Source organism: Dipodomys ordii, unplaced genomic scaffold (genome assembly GCF_000151885.1).
Source record: "Dipodomys ordii isolate 6190 unplaced genomic scaffold, Dord_2.0 Scaffold175, whole genome shotgun sequence".
In the NCBI taxonomy this organism is placed as follows: Eukaryota; Metazoa; Chordata; class Mammalia; order Rodentia; family Heteromyidae; genus Dipodomys; species Dipodomys ordii.
Window position 1 is genome coordinate 1,037,503 of NW_012267391.1, and position 13,525 is coordinate 1,051,027.

At 37.5% G+C, this 13,525-nt stretch overlaps 1 protein-coding gene across 6 annotated transcripts in view; it reads right to left on the minus strand.

Moving 5' to 3' along the window:
• The window catches only part of Pex5l (peroxisomal biogenesis factor 5-like), a 232,388-nt gene that overhangs the window by 46,804 nt on the left and 172,059 nt on the right, over positions 1 to 13,525 (minus strand). The gene's annotated exons all lie outside the window — the stretch shown is intronic.

The window sequence follows — 13,525 nt, forward strand, 5'->3', positions numbered from 1 at the left end:
GGAAAGTAATATGGAGGTTCCTCAAAAGACTCCACATAGAGCTCCCATATGACCCAGCAATTCCACTTTTGGGCATTTACCCTAATGACCACAAACAAGACCATACTAAAGCTACCAGCACAACTGTTTATTGCAGCATTATTACTATAGCTAAGATATGGAACCAACCCAGATTCCCCTCAGTAGATGAATGGATCAAGAAAATGTGGTATATATATACAATGGAATTCTATGCCTCCACCAGAAAGAATGACATTGCCCTATTTGTTAGGAAATGGAAAGACTTGGAAAAAATTATATTGAGTGAAGTAAGCCAGGCCCAAAGAAACATAAGACCCATTGTTTTCCTTATTTGCAATAACTAGTATATGTCTGAGACAAGCAGAAAAGGTCAGATAAGGTGATGGTAAGTGAAATGAACCCAAAGTTATGTATTCAAATGATTTTTTCTTTCATGCGATTGTTTCTAACATATTTATAAGATATTTCTTTGTTGCTTTGTATGTCCCTCCCCCATGGTATAACCCCTGTTTTCACTGTATTTGATGTTGGTATAATTTGTGAAGGGGAAGGGAAAAAACAAATTGTTTAAATAGGATACAATGAGGTGTACAAGTTGTTATGTCGAAAATGAACTTTACAACTTTGGCATGGGGTGGGGGGACAGGAGGGATGCGGGGGAGATGGGAAGGGATGGTAAGGGGAAACAAAAAAGGAGACAACAATTCTTGATAAAAAATGCACTCATTACCTTGCCCATATAATTGTAACCCCTCTGTACGGTATTTTCACAATAAAAAAAGAACTGTGTTCAATAAGTAATGCTGAGAAAACTGGATATCTCTAGTAGAAAAATTAAACTAGACCTCTATCGTGCAACAGTTACAAAAATTACCTCAAATGGATTGAAGACTAAAATGTAAGACCTGAAACTGTGAAGCTACTAGGAACACAAGCAAAATGTTTTAGGAAATTGGCAAGGACAAGGACTTTAATTTGGAAAAGCACAGAAAACAAAAACAAAAGCAGATAATTTGTAACACATTAAACTAAGAACCAAACTTCTGCACTGCAGAAGAAACTATCATTAGAATGCAAAGACATCTTATGGGATGGGAAAATACTTATAATCTATACAAGCAGATGATTTCTAGAATATATAAGAAACACTAGTAACCCTCTAACAACCCAATTAAAGTAAGTCAATGTCCAGACACTTCTCAAAAGGAGAGTTACAAATGAGCAAGAGATACATGAAAAAATGGCACAATATCTCTAATGAAAAGCACAGAAAGATATCACCTCATCACTAAGAATGGATTTTATCAAAAGGACAAAAGATAACAAGTACTATTTGTTGATAATATGGAGCAAAGAGAACATTTGTACACTTCCGAATGGAAATTAGTTCAACTATTGTGAAGAGAGTACCAAAGTTCCTTCAAAACCTAAAGCTAGAACTATCATGGGGTCCAGCAATGCCACTACTGAGTCTTTATCCAGAGATGAAACCAGTGTGTTGAGGATGCACTTCAGTCCGGTACTCACTGTAGAACTACTTGTAATAGTCAACAGATAGAAACAACCTAAATATGCATCATGAATTGATAAACAAAAGAGTAGTATATATACAAAAAGAATAGATATCAGCCTCAAAAGAGAATAAAATCCTGCTATTTGTAACAAGATAGATTTAACTAGAGGACATTAAATGAAATAAGATAGGCACAGATATGTGAGGAATCTAAAAACAGTTGTTCTCATAGAAGTTGAGAGTTGAATGGTGATGACTAGACACGAGTCGGTCAGTGGCCATCGAGACAAAGGGAAATGTTGATCAATGAATACTAAGTGATAGATTTAATAGTTAGAAGTTTTAGTGTTTTTCTGAACAATAGGTCACTGCAGATAAGAGCAATGTGCTGTGTGTTTCAAAAAACTGAAAGACCCAGGCATTGGTGGCTCACGCTTGTAATCATAGCTACTCTGGTGGCTAAAGATCTGAGGATCATGATTCCAAGCCAGCCTGGGCAGGAAAGTTATGAGACTCTTACCTCCAAGAAGCTACATAGAAAAAGCCAGAAGCTGCACTGTGGCTCAAGTGGGAGAGTGCTAGCCTTGGGCACAGAGAGGCTCAGGGACAAGCCTAAACACTGAGTGCCAGCCCCAGGACCAGAAACAAACAAACAAACAAAAAGTGGAAAGAAAGGATTTCCAAAGGTTTTTACCATAAAGAAATAACAAGAGGGGCTGGGAAGGTGGCTCAGTGGTAGAGCGCTTGCCTTCCATGCCTGAGGCCCTGAGTTCGATTCTTCAGCACTACAAAAACAAAAAGAAAAAAGCTGGAAGTGGCACTGTGGCTCAAGTGGTAGAGCTGAAGAGCTGAGGGACAGCACCCAGGCCCAGAGTTCAGACCCATGACTGGACCCCCCCAAAAAAAAGAAATAACAAGAGAACAATAAAAGGGTGACATTGATGAAGATGCATTGTGCTCATAAATTGACATACTGAATTGAAACCCCATTGTGCAACCACTTAAAAATAATAAAAATATTAGAAAAGAAGTAATAAATGTTTCAAGACATGGATTTCTTTAGCCTGACTTAAGTAGCACATAAATACACATGTATTGAAATATTATCTTTTACCATTAATATGCAATTCTTGTTTTTGTATCAATTAAAATAAGTTTAATATAAAAACATATTTTACAATTTTAATACATTATCTTGTAGATAATTTTAAATAGTATTAAAATTGCCAGTAAAAGTTTTATCACCTACAACTACTTCAATTAAAAAATCAAAAGAAAAGAAAAAAATCTTACCACCTAGAGATTATTAATCCTAGTTGATTCGTTTGTATTTCCTTCCACTTGAGAGAATGGTACTTAAAGTAGTAGCCAAAGTATGTTTTGGGTTTTTTTGGTGCCAGTCAAATTTTGCTTGACCTCACATCTTCATGCTCTTGCTTAGCTTTTGCATGCAAGCCTGGTGCTCTACCACTCATCACAGCTCCACTGCAGCATTTTGCTGGATGATTAGAGAGTCGCACAAGATTTTCTGCCCAGAGAAGCTTTGAAATGTAACTCTCAAATCTTAGCCACCTGAAGTAGCTAGGATTGTAGGTGTGAGTCACCAGCACCTGGTTCAAAGTAATTTTTTACAATAATTAATATATGTAAAAGTTTAGGATTGCCTTTTGTAATACTAGTAGCATGCTTTCTGGGGGAGCCAGGGAACTAGAGATACAGACAGTGTTTGGGGATTTGGGGCCAATCTCTCCCTTTGATTCTCCTCCCTCCATGGGACATACAGTATGAGGCCTTTCCTTCCTTAACAAATGCATTTGTCCTGAGAACCGAATGGGTTCAGGATGTAAAGTTCTGCCTGAATAATGAGGCAGAACCAGTATAAAAGGCCAGCCTCTGTGTATGAGCATCAGTGTTTTCCCATAGAGGAAGTTGTATGGAAGAGCTGCATTTGCTTGTGCTCACATGGTCACCTAACTCCATGATGATCTAGGTTCTATTGGGAACAAATCAGAGAGAGAGTCTAACTTTACAGTAATCTGTGTGTATTTGAATGTGTAGGTGTATGCACATGGAAGCATTCTCAGTCAGTTTAGAAAACTTGATGCAAACAGAGCTAATATTTTGTTAACCTTATAAAAACAAGTTTAACATACATTAGTTGTCTGAGGGGTTTTCCATTGGGGCATTTCCATACATGCACACAATGTATCTAATCAAATATACTTTTCCCATTACTCTCACTCCCTCTTCTCTTCTTCCCACTTCTCAAGACAAATCTAGTGTTCTATTTTTCATACATAAATATAAAATATTTCTAACTTCCTTCACCCTCTTCTTTGGCCCTTGCTACCCTTGTTGGTACCCACCCACTAGAGAGCCTATTTTACTTTTCTGTTATTTTTACATTTTCTTTTTTTTTTTTAAAACTCTATATTACCATGGAAAAACCCCTTTGTACAGAGCTTTTATTTTGAATGTCTTTATTATTTTATACACTGTGATCTGCTAGATTCATAAAATCAAATTTTTCCAATGAAGGAAATAATTCCAATTTTGAAGATCTTATTATGATCATTGCTACTTTGCTAGTTTGAAAACTATAGTTTATTTCTATGAAGTGTCTCTTAACTCTGACCTCCATAAGTTAATGTCTGTGTATCACAGGTAGAGAACAAATGCTTCAGTATAAAAGCCCACCTCATTTGAGAAAGAATGTCATTAGAAGACCAAATGAGTCACAGACAAGGAAATAGTTAATTTTAAATGTAGCCTTTTCAAGTTATATATTTTACTCACCTGGTGGTTTCATAAATGGGTTCAATAAATACCCTACTACCATCCAGAAACATATCTGAATTTAGTTATGGAAAATACATTCAGGTTAGTTTTACTTATTCCATGAACCTAAAACAAACGTTTGCATGTAGGTTTAGGTTTAGTGTGATTTATATACTTGATTTCCATAGTCCGGTCAGATAGTCAAGTGTGTGTGTGTGCATCTACATATTTATTTTAGAGACATGTAGGATATGGAAATATATTGTTAAACAATTCATCCCTTTTTATGACTACTCAGACTTTTTGATGTAAGATATCCAATAACCACGATATTCTGGTTTGGGGACTTAACTTGAAGTTATATATGTATTTTTTTTAATTTTTTCAATATAAAGTAATTAAGATATCCCTAAGCTGTTTACTTTCAATGTTCCTCATTCAATTCAGCTTTTCATAGGAAATAAAATTTATCTCCGAGTTGCTTTGTGGAGGCTCATATATGATACTAAAATTCTCTAGGCATTTTTTAATGCTCTTCTGCTTCTTACCTGCTCTGTCTCCATGCCTCCAGCCCTCTCATAGGATGGTTGCCCTTGTCATATGCTGCATATTTCTAATAATAAGTTAAGCTTTATGTAAACTAAACAATTTTAAAAGAAGTCTAATCTAAGGAAAGAAAATGTATCTCCTTTTAGTATTATTATGTGAATTTAAAATTTCCATCAATCAATAGCTCCAATAAAATGCGCCAACATGTTTCCCAGTACTGTGTGCTAATAATCAGCAATTTGTTCCTTTAAGAAATTCCTTTCAAGGAATTTCAGCTCCTTCTCATATGTGGAAGGGTAGACCCTCTGGACCCCAGGTCTGAGGCCCAAACTCTAAGATAGCTGGTGACATTTCACAGAACAAATCCAGGGCTTTCAAGGAGCCTTGGGACCACTGGGAATGTCATTTAGGATGTATGACATCTAAAATTTTCTGTGTTACCTTGGTTGGTATGTAGGATGCTGAGCTCCTGGCTAAACAATATTTCTTGGGAGTCTGTGAGGGTTTTGCTGCATGGGATCAGCATGTGAGTCAGGTGATTGAGTAAAAGGAACTCTTCTCCCAGTGTGGGAGCCTGAATAGAACAAAAAAGGCAGAGGATTCATTGCTGTGTTTGACATCTTTGTGTGTGTGTGTTTGTGTGTGTGTGTGTGTGTGTGTGTGGTGTCCTTGAACTTTTTTTGCTCAAGGCTAGCACTCTACCACTTAATCAATGGCTCTACTTCCAGTTTTTTGTTTCTGTTTTCTTTTTTGGTGAGCAATTGGAGAGAAGTGTCTCAAAGACTCCTGCCCCAGCTGGTTTTGAACTTGAGCCTCATAGCTTAGCCTCTCAGCTAGGATTGCAGGCATGAAGCACCAGCACTTGACAATAGCATATTTTTAGAAAAAAGAATTATTAATTATTATCAAACTTACTTGTGTTCTTATAACAATGATTGCCAATTTGCTGTAATTCTGCCTATGCTACTGGTAGGAACATTACTCTAAAGAAAAGTTATCTTGGGGCTGTGTTTTTTTGCAATAGGACACAGAAATAAAAAGTTAGAAAGTTGTTTCCAGTGAAACTTGTCATACAGATTAATCAATAAGCTGTGTGGAGGGCTGGGAAGGTGGCTCAGTGGTAGAGCGCTTGCCTTGCATGCTTGAGGCCTTGGGTTCGATTCCTCAACACCACATAAGCAAAAAGAAAAAAGCCAGAAGTGGCGCTGTGGCTCAAGTGGTGGAGCGCTAGCCTTGAGCTGAAGAGCTGAGAGACAGAGCCCAGGCCCAGAGTTCAGGCCCACGACTGGACCCTCCCCCCCCCCAAAAAAAAAGAAGCTGTGTGGAGGAAAAGGCAAGTCCATAAAGAGATTCTAGGGTGGTAGACTAAATATGCCCTTGGGAAAAACATCACAGAAGGAGTGAATACTCTTTTAGGGATCAGAGAGGACAAGTGGAGGACCAGTTAGAGATGAATGAAGGAATCTAAAATGACAACAGCATTGCTGTTGTCCTATAGGGTATTCTTTCTATTCTGCAGCTTTAGAAGGTGTTGGGGGAGGAGATTTGGATTAAATGGAGCTGGAGACTGTGATGAAAAGAGTGATGTAACTGTTATCTGTTGTTGTAACATTTTCTATATCACTCAGTTTCTGAGGGTCAGGAATTCAGGAGTAGCTAGCTGGAAGGCCCTGACAGGGGTGTTTTTGAACTTGGATTAAGCTGTTCTGAGGCTGTTAGTCATCTCAAGGTGTCGGAGGGTCACTCATGTTTTGTGGGCAGGACTCTGAGTTTCTTGACGGTTATGGCAGAAGCTTCTAAGGTCTACATGACAGAAAAGGTGGGTTTCCCTGTGGTGAGTGTTCTGACAATGAGTGGACAGAGGCCATATGAAGTATTTTAAGACAGAAGCTTCCAACTCATGCTTTCTACCTTCCATTTTATTTATTGCTAAAAGACCATTACAAGTGTGTCACACACTTAGAGGAGAATAAAGATCCATATTTTGAAGTGGCCATTATATATTATAATTATAAATAATCAGTGGCCATTTTAAATTTCCACAGGTAACATCCAAAGTGGCGAGAACTGGGGGACCAGAAGTGTTCAGAAGTTTAGAATTTAATAGTCTTGGTAGAATTTATTAAGCACAACTTATTACTCAAAAAAAAATGCTGCTCTTGCCTCCAACTATGGGGTTTTCCTTTGTGCTTATATCTTGTTTTCTTCATTTACATATTTTATTGCTCCTTTAAAAATTGCTTCCAATAGGGTAAAAATGGAGCTATGAAAACATTGCTTTAAATGCATAAAACAAGCATTAAGATAATATGTGAGCTACCTGGAACATGGCTTTGATTCCAGAGGCAAAGGTTTCATCCTTCTGTTAGAATTTAAAATACAGTGTAATCACCCTAGAGAAGAGATGCGTATGTGAAACTGGTGTGTTATAAGGGCAAATTGATTATTTTTTTCACTGATTTACTGATTTGCCCTGCTTTGTACCAGTTTCTTTGCTAGGTACCAAGAACATAAAGGAAGATGAGACATGGTCCCATCCTAAGAGGTCGCAGTGTGGTCTGTGAGAGGGAGGTGGAAATAACTACACCACATGATGAGCAGTCCTTCAGTGATTTCCCAGTCTGGATAGATCTGAGTCTTCACCCTAACTCCTCCTTAAGGGTAGGGATGGTCTTGCTCATTTTTCTATTGTTAATACTCTGTATTGTACCTGAACTGTAGGAGGAGCTAAAACATCTCTGTTGAATTTGATGAATACAATTTATTCTAAAGGTAGAAGCAGCAAGGCAGACAAACTTGCTAAACACAATGCCAGATGTCCATGGCTGCTTTTCTTGCTTGCTAACAGTGACGCAGAATGTATTTTTGGCATATAGCTGCAGGTGTGCTAACCTCCCAGGTGACCTTCTCTCTCCTCTGCAGTGGCAGTGTGGTTGTCTCTAGGGATCTCTGCTTTGAGAAGCAGTTTTGGGCCTTCCTGAGCTACTGGGGCTCTTCCCAATTCTTCATTTCTATGTCTCCTAATGTAGCTGACACACTGTGGAAGAAATACAGGAGGAAGCATAGAGGAAATGCCTCCTTCTTTTAGACAAGGAAGTGCATTATTATTATTATTATTATGAAAGCCCAAAATAGGAGTATCTAGCTCTCTGAAAATTAAAACACTTTGGGCTCATAGCTGAATTTGCAGTGATTTTTTTCAATAAGATATGAGGTATAAAGGCAAAAAGCCTCACTCACAAGAGGCTTCATTACAACTAGCACTTTGGTGTGACTTTCAACAGGCAGTTTTTGTGCATTAATGGGTTCTCAGGTAATTTCCTATATGAAATAAATGCGTCCATGGCATTAGCTGTCTTTGCCCCCATAATAATGCTATATTTTAGGACATTTGAGCAAAAATTTAGTTGAATTGCATTGTTACAAGTAAAATAGTTCATGGTGTTGCAGGTATAGCTCAGTTGATTGAGCACTAGCCAATGAGCAAAAGGTTCAGGAATGGAGTCTGAGTCCTGTCTTGGATCAAAAAAATGAGTCCATACCATGTAAAACAGAAAATATGCCCAATGTTAGGATAGGATTGTCTAGTATATCCTGTAAACAACTATAAGATAGCACAGAAAATGGGACAGTGAGCAATAGATTAGGTATGAGAGCTCAGGTTAAGGACTGGATGTTAGGGGCTTGAAGAGCAGTTGATAGAGAGGGGATCCAGGTGCCTGATCAAGTGGATGATGATGACAAAAGTAACAGAAAGTGAAATAGAAGGAACATTTCAATCAGATGATACAGAAATAGAAGGTGGATAGTTTGAAAAATTCACCTTGCTCCAGGCACAATTTTCACCTGTTATTTCATTTATTGGTATTTAGAACTGCCTTGAATGAAGCAGTCTGCAGTGTTATTCTTTGTTCTGAAATGAAGACTAAGACATTTTTAACTCTTCCAACAATATTATCTCTCTCATTAGTGTCTATAACGTACAACAATCACCTTTATTCACAACATGACACATTATCCTGACAGAACATTTGGAGAACACAGATAAGTGACCAGAACAAAATAAATGACTTTGACATAGTGTCTTGTACTTCTCATTGGTGAACCTGTATCCCTATTTAAACGATTTGTTTTTTCCCTTTCACTCTCCAAATTATACCAACATCAAATACAGTGAAAACAGGGGTTATGCCATGGGGGAGGGACATACAAAGCAACAAAAAATCACATGGTACCTAAATAAATACATTAGAAACAATAACAAGGAAGAAAAAACCACTTGTGTCCTTATCTTGTGGTTCATTTCACTTAACACCATCTTATCTGACCTTTCCTGCTTGTCTCAGACATATACTAGTTATTGCAAATAAGGGAAACCGTGGGTCCTATGTTTCTTTGGGCCTGGCTTACTTCACTTAATAGAATTTTTTCCAAGTCTTTCCATTTCCTAACAAATGGGGCAATGTCATTCTTTCTAGTGGAGGCATAGAATTCCATTGTGTATATATACCACATTTTCTTGATCCATTCATCTACTGAGGGGAATCTGGGTTGGTTCCATATCTTAGCTATGGTAAATAATGCACAACATAGTTGTTCTGGTAGCTTTAGTATGGTCTTGTTTGTGATCATTCGAGTAAATGCCCCAAAGTGGGATTGCTGGGTCATAGGGGAGTTCTATGTGGAGTCTTTTGAGGAACCTCCATACTACTTTCCAAAGTGGTTGAACAAGTTTACACTCCCATCAACAATGCAGTAGGGTTCTTCCTTCTGTCCACATCCTCTCCAGTATCTGTTATTATTAGAATTCTTGATTATAGCCATTCTAACTGGGATGAGGTGGTATCTCAATGTTTTGATTTGCATTTCTTTTATGGCTAGAGAGTTTGAGCATTTCTTTATGTTTATATTGGCCATTCTTATTTCCTCTTCAGAGAAGTTTCTCATTCAGTCTTTAGCCCACTTATTTATTGGGCAGTTGTTTCTTTGAGTATTTGTTGTTGGGGGATTTAATTTTTTGAGTTCCAGGTGTATTTTAGATATGAGATCCTTGTCCGTTGTATGGCTAATGAAGATCTTTTCCCAATCCATGGGCTTTCTATTGATATTGTTAGCTATGTCCTTTTCCATGAGAACTTTACAATTTAGGTGGGGGTGGAGGGGGATGTAGTTGTAGAGATGGGAGGGAAGGGATGGTAGGGGAAAAACAAAGAAGGCAACAATGCTTGATAAGAAATGTACTCATTATCTTGCCCATGTAACTGTAACCCCTCTGTACAATATTTTCACAATAAAAAACTTATTTAAAAAATACATGACTTCAATGCAGCCACTCCAAAATATCTATTGTTCATATTTGAACACAAAACTCTGTTATCCCCTGAATAAGTGTTTCCTCAAAGCTCCTGGGTTGAAACCTAACCTCTGAGGAGATGGTATCAGGAGGGAGCCTCTGGGAGGTCGTGAGGATGGAGTCCTCAGGTCAAGATTATTGCTCATGCAATAAAGGCCTGATGGAGAGCAGGTGCTTGCCACATGAGCCTGCTCCAAGCCCTTTTTCCTCCCATTGTGTGAGGACACAGCAAGATGGCACCTCTATGAGGGATTGGTCCTCACCACACAATGCATCTGATCTTGAGCTTCCCAGATCCCAGAACTGTGAGCAATGTATTCCTATCTTTTAGAAATTACTCAGTCTAAGGTATTTTGTCATAGTAATCTGATCTGACCAGGCTTTATTTTCATAGAGGACAGTGGTTCAAAATACAGCCTCTGGAGCCTGGGTCATAATTATGGCTCTGTAACCTGCTAAGGGTGCCATTTTTACAATTTATCTGAATTGTTTATAAAAATGACACATCTCGGGGCTGGGAAGGTGGCTCAGTGGTAGAGCACTTGCCTTGCATGCTCGAGGCCCTGGGTTCAATTCCTCAGCACCACATAAGCAAAAAGAAAAAAGCTGGAAGTGTCGCTGTGGCTCAAGTGGTAGAGCACTAGCCTTGAGCTGAAGAGCTGAGGGACAGCGCCCAGGCCCAGAGTTCAGGCCCCATGACCGGACCCCCAAAAAATGACACATCTGGCTGCAGTCTCTTGGAGCCTCACTTTTCTCATGAAAAATGGGGATAGTAATAGTGCCATCTTCCCAGGATGTCTGTGAAGATTAAAATGATGAAAGGGGTGACAATGATCCAAGACAGAATGTACACAATGTACTTATAAGTTGACATGTTAACTCGAAACCACCTTGTGCAAAGATAATACTTGACTTAGAATACAACATATGTTAACCATTATGCTATTATTTTACAAAATTGGGATTATATCATAAAACTGACAGTATATAGATTTCTTCCAGCAGAAATAAACTTTTTTATACAGTCTTAAATGTTTTCAGTGGGTATGTATGTTCCTAAGACTCATATATATATATATATATATATATATATATATATATATATATATATATATGTATTACTCTGTATTTTACTGGGAATTTAGATTTTTCTAGGTAAGAATTTTCTCAGGTAAATGGCCCACATTTGCCTGAAGTTTCTTGGACACCCATAGTTTAAATTCTGCATTTCTGATTCACACTCACATACTTCTTTCCCCTACCCCACTTTGTAGTTGGCATTAACTGTCCTCATTCCCTTTGGGAAGCTTCCAGAAGGAAAATAAACAAAAACACTTTTTAATTTGTTGGGAATTCTATATGACTATACTTTACACATGAAGGCATAAACTCACTTATTGTATATTAGAAATTCAAGCTCTTCATCTAATAGATGATATGAGGAAGAAGTGGTTTTTCCTGTGTTCCATGCTATTGTTAGACAGCTCCCTAAGGCTGACTTATTTCTTTATTTTTTGTGCTGGTACAGGAGCTTGAACTCAGGGCCTGGGTGCTATATTTTAACTTTTTATCTTGCTCTATCACTGAGCCACAACTCCAATTCTGTCTTATTGTTAGTTAATTGGAGATAAGAGTCTCATGGACTGGGTTGGCTTTGAATCATGATCTTCATATCTCAACCTTCTAATTAGCTAAAATTACAGACCTTAGCCACCTACCCTTAGCAAATCGACAACGTGTGTGTGTTCACACATGAGTGTGTTCGTATGTGTGTTCTGGTCCTGGGGCTTGAATTAAGGGCTCTCAAGGCTAGTGCTCCACAGCTCAACTTCCTCATTTCTTTATCTTTACCTTCTAGTTTGTCAGCTAGTGCATGGAGGAAGTCAATAATATTTTTTAAGCAAGTAATATTTTGAAATAACTTAACAGCTTCCTGGGTTTTGTGGCAGAAAAGGACTACAGAGGTATGGAGATGGAGTTCTAGAGATGAACTATTATCATACAGTATTAGGGATGAGTTGATAGAACAATTCAGGCCCTGGGAGTGATAAGGAAAGCCAGAAGACATACCCTAGTTTGTTAAGGTAGGTATCATGTAAAGAAAGGATTAAGCAAATTCCAACTTGCTCCAAAGGTAACAAAAATATCAACTTCTTGATAGGACAACAGCAGCATAATATAATTAAGAAACTCTTTATAATTAGTATTAATCGAAACTGAAATGTGTTCTCAAGGAAGGAAATGGATAGCCCCTAATTGTATGTAAGAATTGTATGGAAGAACTGGTCAAGAATTTTAAAGGAAAAATAGCTAAAAGCTCTACAAAAATAAGATAAAATGATTTTGAGAATATTTATCTTGATAGGCAGGAAGTTATGTTTTCCTTATTGATTGTTGCTTTGTGTTTTTTTGAGTAGAAATCCATTATCTTTCTCATTATAAATGGTATTAGATAAATGCTAATGTCTTCCTTGACCTAAGATTCTATGTTTTAGAATAATAATTTGATTGCTAATTCAGTATGCTACACACAGTAGGAGTTCAAAAGATAAATTTAAATTAGCTCTTAAGTCTGGAAAATCGACATTTAAGATAAATTAAAGCTACATGCATTTCAACAACTTGATTGAACTCAGCTGGTCTCAACGAACTATATCAGTAGATCACACTAGGAGTATTAAATATTCATTTGCTTTTTTAACTAGAAAAAGTTGAAATTAAAAGAATAAATTTGGATGGATTTTAATGTGGTGAGATGAAAAGTATTCTGCTTTTGGCTTTCTGAATTATTATATCAAATTATTTCCCAGAATAAAATAAATCCTTACATGAAGATGAGAATACGCTTTTATTGCACCTCAAGTTGAGAGTTATAGAGGAAGAGCCTTTGTATCATCATACCATCTGAAATCTAGCTTAAGATGTCACAGAAATGTAGCACATTCCAAGATGCCTTCATTTCTCCAGATTTCACATCAGTATTGGAAGTGGAGGTCCTATCAAGCTCATACTTGAATTCTGGGAAAGATCCTGCTCCTATAGCAATCAAAGCTCTGATGAGCATCCCAGCTCACATCTGTGATATACATTTTGCTCTTCCAGCCAGAAGAGTGGATTAAAAAATAGCAAAAGATGATGTCTGATGTTTCTTTGGCTTCTCTTCCTTCCTTGCTCCCTAATCCCATTAGAATATTTTTATATTTAATATTCATATCCAGTATTTCACTTTTCTTCTCAACAATGTTTTAGACAATGATAAAAAGGTCATGTCTCAGGTTTTCCACTGGCTAGCCTATTCAAGCAATGCCCCT